Consider the following 9,172-nt stretch of genomic DNA (forward strand, 5'->3'; position numbering starts at 1 on the left):
CACGCAACATCACAATCAACAATCTTGCATCAATCTTTGTCTATTCTACCGGTGCCCCGGCAGCCGTCATACCGGCATAACACACTTCAAATTAATTTCAGTCCCTTGCTTCATTGCCCTCGCTACCGGCATCAAGCCCGGCCGCCGGCGGGCCGGCAGGACACCCCCTGCTGCGTTTTGTTTTTAATCATATTTCCCCTTTCCCCTTTTTCATTGTTATGTGTCGATGATGGATTATTAAGAGTATTATTATTAGATTATTATTATTATTATTATTATTATTATTATTATTATTATTATTATTATTATTAGTAATTAGAAGAATATACTTCCTCTATTCAACTCCACTCTACCTATTTCTATTTTCTACACTATTCACAAATACACATTAAATTTTGATTTTCTCTCGATACATTCTTTACGAGTACATTACAAATATCTAATTTTTATAATTTTTGCAAATACGTAATAACGATATTTACTGCAGAAACACGCCGTTACAAACGTGAAAAAGCAAAGTGGTAGAGTGGAGTTGAATGGAGGAAGTATATATTAGAGACACCACTTTTTACAAAAAATCACCCCACATTTTACACATTACTACCTTAGAAATTAGATTAGAAAATTAGACTAGTTCATCTTTCCCTCAAATATTTTAGAATCCTAAATTAATTTTCCTCTTACCCAAGTTGTAATCTTTGCTCAAAAATTAATACAAATGTTCTCTTGTTTATCCAAGTTCTTCTCTTTTCATTAGTTTACAATTAGTAATTTTGGGTTGTATTTGGAGAATTGAAGAATCCCTCCATATTTCAATCCAAGTTCCCTTCTTTGCTATTGAGTTGATATAATTTCTCTTCCTAATTTCATTTGTTTACATTTGCTTTTATTTCAAGTTTTATCTTAATTGTTTATGTTAGAATTCCTACCTTTGTTGTTAGATTGTTGTTATTTTCTCTCTTGTTCATCTTTTCTCTACTCACCATTGTTGTTTACAAGATTGAATCTTTGATTTTCTCATGTTAAAGATTGAGTCTTTGAGTTTATTGAGTTAAAGTTTGTGCCTTTAGTTTAATCTTCATTGTCTCTTGAATTAAATTGTCTTTCCTTATAATTTAAGTTGGATTGTTGCATGATTAGTAATAGAATTTGTACTTCCATCATGATTATGCATAAAGATTCCATCTTTGTTGTTTCTCTTGCAATTAGGAACATGATTAGTGAGTAGTCTTCTACTAGGACTCGGTTTGACCCGACATGAGTAGTTTCACTAATTGATTCTCATTTGGGGCTAATTGTTTGGGGAAATTGGTGGGGGTAGTTTAGAGGAATTATATGGTTTAAGGATCGATTTTGGGTAGTGTCGACTTGTAACCCTTGTCCACCAACGAGAGTTAGTTAGGTTGTAAATTGGATACCCGGAATTTGACCTTGTCACCAACCAAGGTTGAGACCGAAAGGAGAACCGAGGGAGGGTGCCTCTAGACTAGCGTTTGAAATCGACCCTTGAGAGAGGGAATGGGATGACCTGAATACGATGAATTGTAACGCCCCGTAATTTCGGACCGTTAATATATTTCGAAAGTAATTTATTAATCAAGTAAAATTTAATATTAATGTATTTGAAGTAAAAATAATTCAAAGAAATATAATTTTATTATATTTTGTAGTAAAGTATTTATTTTGATAGTTTTGAAATGTTTAAAAATAGTTTAAACCGTGTAAAAACCTTTTATTTCGAAATAAGGGCATATCGGGGAAAAATGACAACTCTATTGAAAATTGGGTAAACGATTTTGGAAATGGGTCGTATGAGTATTCAATTTTCTTGTAATCTCGTGTTTAAGAACTTTGGTCTTGTCGGAATTTGCGTTTGACAAAACGGTTTTAATTATTATCGAAACGCAGCAAAAACCGACTCGTAAAATCCCGACTAAAACCCGCTCTTTCCTTTCCTTTCTTCCTTTCACGCGGCACCTCCCTTCCCCTTTCTATTTTTTCTGATTTTCTTATCAACTTCATCTTCCTTAACAAAAAAACACCATTTTTACCCAAATTCAAGCAAAAATCATCATAACTTTCTCGTTTCTTGTCGGATTTTCGCATAATTTATATTTCCGGAATCCTCTCGTCGAGATCTATAACCTGGTATATTTTAATTTCAGTTTTCTTGAAGTTGTTTTAAGACGAATTTTGGCACAAATTCGGTATTTATACTTATAATTGTGTTTTTATTGTTTATTTAGGTGAAGAATTGGAAGACGAGTTTGGGGACTCGTATATTGTCGAAGATAGCGGATAGTTGCTTGTTAGGGTTTGGTTTTTAAGGTGCTAATTGCTCATTTTCTAGCTTAAGGTAACATATTTCGAGTTACTCGACGAATAATCGTCACAATCTTTGCTGTTTTTGTATGTTTTGTGATTTTTATTTAAGTAGCTAATTCCACATGATAAAATGGTTGCATGCATGGCTAATTCATGTATTTTTGTTAGTTTAAGTTAGTATGTTAGTATTTGGGACGATTAATTATGTTTCAGACGGTCTTATACTGAACAAAAACGGAAAAAAAGAGGAGTAGGGGTGGCGGCAACAGGTCCACGGCTGGCCCACGGCTGGCCCGGGTCAGCCCGTTGCTTGTTTCGCGGTTTTCCATGCAATATTTGTCATTTCGGGTTCATTAAGGATATGTTTAGTATAAGTTACACTTGGGTACACTTTGAATTGAATCATGTTAGTAGTGAAAATGGTGTTAATAGTAAAAAGTATGCTTATTATGGTAGTTGTCACATGTTAGGATAGATTTTAAAATGAAATTGTAATGAATAGGCTCAAAATAAATTTTATAGTAATAATTGCCATGTTTTGATGATTGTGCCGAAAACTGAGCCTTAGTCCCTTTGACTGATTCGATGTCAGTTAATTGAGTGATTGGTCAGCCGCAATTTAACCCGTACCTGTCGCAGGGCTGGGGTTGCGGGTAAAAATTCGGTTGGATGAAATTTTGAATGAATTAGATAATCAGCCCTTTTCTTGTTTTAGGCCATTTATCAAGTTTTAGTTCACATGTATAGTTGATTGAATTTAATAGTTGCTTATATTATAGAAATGGCCCTAGATTCCCTGAAGCCTTTAATATGGTTAATGTTGTTAGAATTGGAAATTGGTATTGAATACTTATTGAGGATACTGTTGGATTGTCTGCTGAATAGACATTTATATAGCCTTTCACATGATAGAATGTTAGCAATTATGTTGGTAAGTTGGACTCTTTGCCCTCTTATGGTTAAGTGGGTGTCTTACTTGTCTTGTGTGGTGTGGGCTAAAGTATTCAAGCTGGGACTAGCTGGGACTAGGTCCTAGGTGAGTATTTCGGCCTTCATCATAGATAGGTCTTTATAGTCTTTGACGAGTATATGTTCACTGCTTGATAGCCTTTGTGTTCCTGACTAGTGGATTTATATCCAAGTTGGGGCATGACCTCGTTACTTATTTTGATAGTAAGTGGTCAGCTTAAGTACTAGCCAACCCTTTGGTGGACTCCTTAGGGTACTCACTTTGTTTTAGAAAAATTGTGGGTCTTGAGTGCGGTGGTGTGTCCGCATGTCTAGGTCTCTGTGATTTTAGGCTAGGGTTGTGTTGTGTCTTGGCCATGTTTTATTAATATTAACCGCTGAGCCAAGATACCGGTTCGATTACCTTCCCTACCTCGTGGTATAGACTCGAGTTACAGAGTGACTATTGACCGTGCTAAGAACTTATGCCTGTCTTTGACATATTGCCCTTTCTTGTATGGTGACTTTATGAATTGTAATAGGTGAGATGTAAGCCGGTTAAAGTTGATAAAGTTTGGATTACTACTTGTTATATGTTTCACATGATAGTTTAAATTGGTCAGTTTAGTATTCATATGATAGAATACTTGGGAATTAGATTAATTATCAAATTGTTTACATGTTACACTACATGTTACATTAAATATGACGTTTCGTGGCTGGGAGGACTCGAAGTTACTCCCCACTGAATTGTGGCTTTCGTGTTTGTATAAAATGCGATTGACAGGTACTTGATGCTTAGTTGGGGTCACAGACGAGCTAGTGAGCATAAGGAACCTTGGACCTAGTTTGGCTATCTTTAGTAGTAAACCTTTTAACTTTTGGTTATGTATATATTTTGAAGGGACATATATCTCCCTCTTCTATTTTGGGTTGTATCATTATATATTTTCTTATCTTTAGTTGTGTTAAGTAAATTAGATTGTTAGCAATTGCAGGTTATGGCACTCTCCTTTCGGAAATGTTTGTGAATGGTTTAGGAAAATTTTTGAAATTACAGGTTTTATCTAGTTGAACCAATTACAAACATATCCTGTCAGTTTTTCCGTTGAATTTACGCCTTTATTTTAGGCTAAAATTGAGGGTGTCACATGAGTACTTAATGACCTTGATCAAGTTCTTGACCTCCTTGGAAATGTGCACGTTTTTGGGGTTGTTGGGTGTTGAGTTAGGGATTCTGACCTTCAAACCCGAGAGGGGGGTTGGTGGGTAGTGCTAGTGTCCTACTTTGAACCCGAGAGGGGGGGTCTTAGGCGAATTAGAGTCATCTCCTTCTTGCTTGTCTACCTGAGTGATTAGCCTAGAGAATTAATTGAGTGAAGTTACGAATTGTTGTGGGAGAACCGAGTTCTAGGCCTTTTAATCATTTGAATTACAACTTGTCCTTGTTTCTTGCTCATTTATCATCTTTTGTTAATTTGCATTTTATTTTATTTAGTTTAGTTGTTTAGTTTTAAACCTCATCCAAATATCTCCGACTTAGCTAAGCATAAGAATTTACACAATTAGTAATCACCCTTGCTCCTTGTGGTTCGACCTCGACTACCCTACTACATTAGTTGAGTTAATTGTTTGATTGGGGGAGTGCGACAAACCCCACTATCAAAGTTACAAAAAATTTTGCAAAAAATAACGATTTTCTTAACATAAAAAATTGCAAGTATGGAATAAATTATATAGCATGTAAAACCAAATATATATATTTTTTTCACATGTTTTGAAAATTTCTTTTTTATTTTCTAATTTTTTATTACTTTTTCCCAATTAAGAGTTTTTTCTATAAGAACATATTCTAATTTTATTATTGGGAATTTCTCATTTGTACCCCTTTACTATTCACTTTTCTCACTTGTACCCCTTCGTTTCATATAAGCCCATATACACCCCTAAACTCTATTAGTAGAACCCAACCGTAACCAAAAACCTCATTCTGTTAGTTTAGGCCGTTAAATCTCTATTAGCCAATATATTATTCTTCGGTGACCTTTATTAATACGGAGTACTTAATAATGAAGATTAATAAAATAAGAAAAACTTCTCACCACTCAATAACCTCCCCTATTCAAGTCCTCGCCTGCCATTTCCACCATGGCAACCACAACCCTGACAGTCTACCAGCCACCACTATAAGAACGCATGTAACACCCCCTCATACCAAGGTGCCTTACCAGGACCACCCTGACATGAAAGTATGTTACCATCTCGGTTGCCCGAGGTTAGTATATATCAAAAGCGTCTGAACTAAGCACATTTATTAAAGTACTGCAAAGTATTAATGTTTACAACAATTCAAATCCAAACCAAAACCAATAAAGTGAATACAACTGAGGACAACTACAAAATCATAGCTAAGAGTCGTGACTGTGATACTACAACTGGTGATGACGACTTCCCCATGACCGCCCAAGCTCACCAAATGCAATACCTGTCAAGTCTGCTCACCATCCCCGAATGGATCACTGCAGATTTTACAAAACAACAACAACGAGGTCAGTACCATTCAATCAATGTAAGACAAACAAACAATGTAACCGACTGATCATCCTCCATAGTAACCGACTACACACCGAAGTGTGTAGCCCTGCCAGATTACCCATCGCAACAGGTAATCCACTCCGCCAGTGGGTGACCGCAGCCCATCCCCACCAAGTCCAGCTCATCAACGAGCGACTAACAATCCCTGTCCCTTAATGTGCACATCCCCTCCCGTGACGGGTTCCACGGAGGGCGAACTAGGGTGTGAAGCCACTCCCGCAAGTGACTCCACCACAATCACACACACACCACAGCATCACAACTGTCACAACACCACAACAGTCACAACACACCACATCACCACCATCATCACATCACCCATACTCCGATGATTAGCAGTTAACAACAATTACAACACAAGCACAGTCTTAAATCAATTAACAATAACTGAGTAGGAAAACCCTACCTTTTCGCAATCCGCTTACGCTGCAATCAACCATACAAATGCATAACAAATATCACATCGTCACCTACACCAACAATCACATAATACAATCACTAACTGCAAAACCCCCATTTCCCCCAATTCATAATCAAGAACAAACCCTAGAATATAAATCATCAAACATGGGGATAAGGACTTACCGACGGAGGAATGAAAGATTGAACGCAAGGACTACGACAATTGCACACACAGTGGAGGATTAGGGAGTGATTAGAATAATCGTAAAATGATTAGGGTTGGAAAATGATGTTTTAGAAACTGACGTTGAATATAATATAACCCTAAACATTCCCTAATCAAATCGATAAAATAACACTCGCCAGACCGGATACTCGGTCGAGTAAGGCTATACTCGGCCGAGTATCCTCTACTCGGTCGAGTATACTCCATACTCGGCCGAGTATTCCTCGGCAGAACCAAAACAGACTCCACAATTAACTCTACTCGGTTGAGTAGGCTCTACTCGGTCGAGTATACAGCTTAACAAATTCCGTAGTATTACAATCTTCCCCCCTTAAAAAGAACTTCGTCCCCGAAGTTCCAACCCAACCTATAAAACATGGACACCTAACATTAACTGCACCAACCACGCTTACTAGTTAACATATCCTCTCGATATTGACTCCATAATATTATCGAATAACCACAATATAACGTTGCCAACCTTGTCTCACTTCCATAACACTCACTAGCAACTCAATACCAAGACAATCCACAAACAAGATCAACCATCGAAACGGAATGTTACATTCTACCACCGTTTAAACGAACTTCGTCCTCGAAGTTTATTCATACTCCTAACAACATACTACTACGAACACCGCCATAACCTGTAATAAAATCAACCACATCACGAATCCATCATTTACTCTATACCAACACTCAAACTTCCAATTGTAACCGTATGACCATCAACTCTCTTGTCTCCTCCTACCCTCTTAAGATAAGTGTTACGCCCTCGTAACTCGCTAATACTAGGTCCTTTGCTATGCCTCCCATAAACCTCATTACCACCGCATGTCAACAATCACCCACTATAACCCCAACACCTACAACCATTCCTATGACCAGGACTCTCTTTCTTTAACAGTTCTCGTGCCTCAATTATTCGGTACTCCCATAACATATATCATAAAATCCTCAGTATAACCACTACTCCATCTCTTCTACATTACCACCAAACGACATACTTCTATATACTTATACTCTCATCTTCACGATCTAAACTCACAAGCCACAATTGTTACACACTCACATCAGCTTTTCAAGTTCATCACTTCTATTACCGCAAAACTCACCCTTGACTTAACATGATACTAAGTCCTAAAACTCCGTACTCCCTGTCCCAAGGAAAAGTGCTAAACCGCTTGTAGTTCCAGTTCAATACCACACATGCTCCACAAACTCTTGCTACAACTATGCCCACCAATGCCTAATCTAAAACAAGATCACAAGCACTCCAACAACCTCTCACTACTGTGTCCCATCAACAGGGTATCACTATACCATGACAACAACGAAAACATATACAACTCTCTTTCATATCATACTCTATCCTCATTCCCAAACTGAAACTGGTAAGAAACATCAATAAACAAAACAACAGTCTATATGTTCAACCAAAACTCACAAGGAACAACAGCAAACAAAACAACAATCTATGTTTAACTGGTATGCACTTTCGAAAACTCGTATCATAATCATCTCGCCTACTCCACCACAACCGGTGACGGCATCGCAACACCGCCACCAACAACAACCACCACAGTGCGAAAATACCCGCATCACAACACTAAGTACCGTGCCCGGATCACCACCCGAGGCACCACAACTACACCGATAGACATCACAACATACACAATCCCATAAACACTGACTCAATATAACATCTCGGATAAGAAAAAACTTACTCAAGACTGCTTTACTAGATCACAACACCATATATCATACGGAATAAATAGACAAGAATCTCATGCATACCATCCATACTTTTTCATGGACTAAACATATATCATGAATACACATGCAAGTATAACCAGTCATGTCAGACCACCCAAATTATCACTTTTGATTATCATTCCATTAAGTTACCGTATCCAACATATATTATAGAACATTCGGATAACAACATTATAACTATCACACCATACCGCTTCTCGTGAGGTCACAACCTCACACAAACATTTATATACATCTTAGACCCATAATCACATCCAGCTAGTCAATCCTGATCACGTAAGTTACCACTTGACAATGAATACCTCTCATCCGGATTTAACTCAGGTGCCTTTCATAACATATCTTCTCATACACACAATTATCACCCCTCCGACAATTGTAGCCATAACATCAGTACCCAACTTCGAGCGAACACCTCACATATCCACATCTTATACTCCCTCACAACCAAACATACTAATCACCTCCACAAAATCAACCTCATTAGAACAACTAACTTCCCTAAAGTAACATCATCCTCAACCACTAGTGACAATACTATGACACCAACATCCTTCATGTGACCACTCTCTTACTATTACCTCTTAATATAACAATCTGTTTCCTCTCTTTGGTTATCATCCCAAATAACGAACATCCAATCCATCGACCAAGACATACCTCAACATTATTCTCAATTCTATCCTTTATCATATCGTTACCTAACTCTCCACCAAAATCTCAGATCGTGCAAACACTCCACAAGCTTCTTATTCCCTTAATATCTCGAAACTCACGGCTAACACGTCATCCTGCTCTCCTATATAACCATTAACACTCACCCTCTAGTGAGACTATCGTACATTTCCATAATTTTCTACCTTCATGCTTCTTAACTCCGGTCAACATACTCTCAACTTA

At 37.5% G+C, this 9,172-nt stretch overlaps 1 long non-coding RNA gene across 1 annotated transcript; it reads left to right on the forward strand.

Annotated features, from left to right (window-relative positions):
* Positions 1-1,916: 1,916 nt before the first annotated feature.
* On the forward strand, positions 1,917-4,293 carry LOC141656197 (uncharacterized). The gene is made up of 3 exons (XR_012548416.1): positions 1,917-2,148; positions 2,247-2,356; positions 4,061-4,293. It is a non-coding gene; the product is annotated as an uncharacterized LOC141656197 (long non-coding RNA).
* The last annotated feature ends 4,879 nt before the right edge of the window (positions 4,294-9,172 follow it).

This window comes from Silene latifolia, chromosome 5 (genome assembly GCF_048544455.1).
Source record: "Silene latifolia isolate original U9 population chromosome 5, ASM4854445v1, whole genome shotgun sequence".
Lineage (NCBI taxonomy): Eukaryota > Viridiplantae > Streptophyta > Magnoliopsida > Caryophyllales > Caryophyllaceae > Silene > Silene latifolia.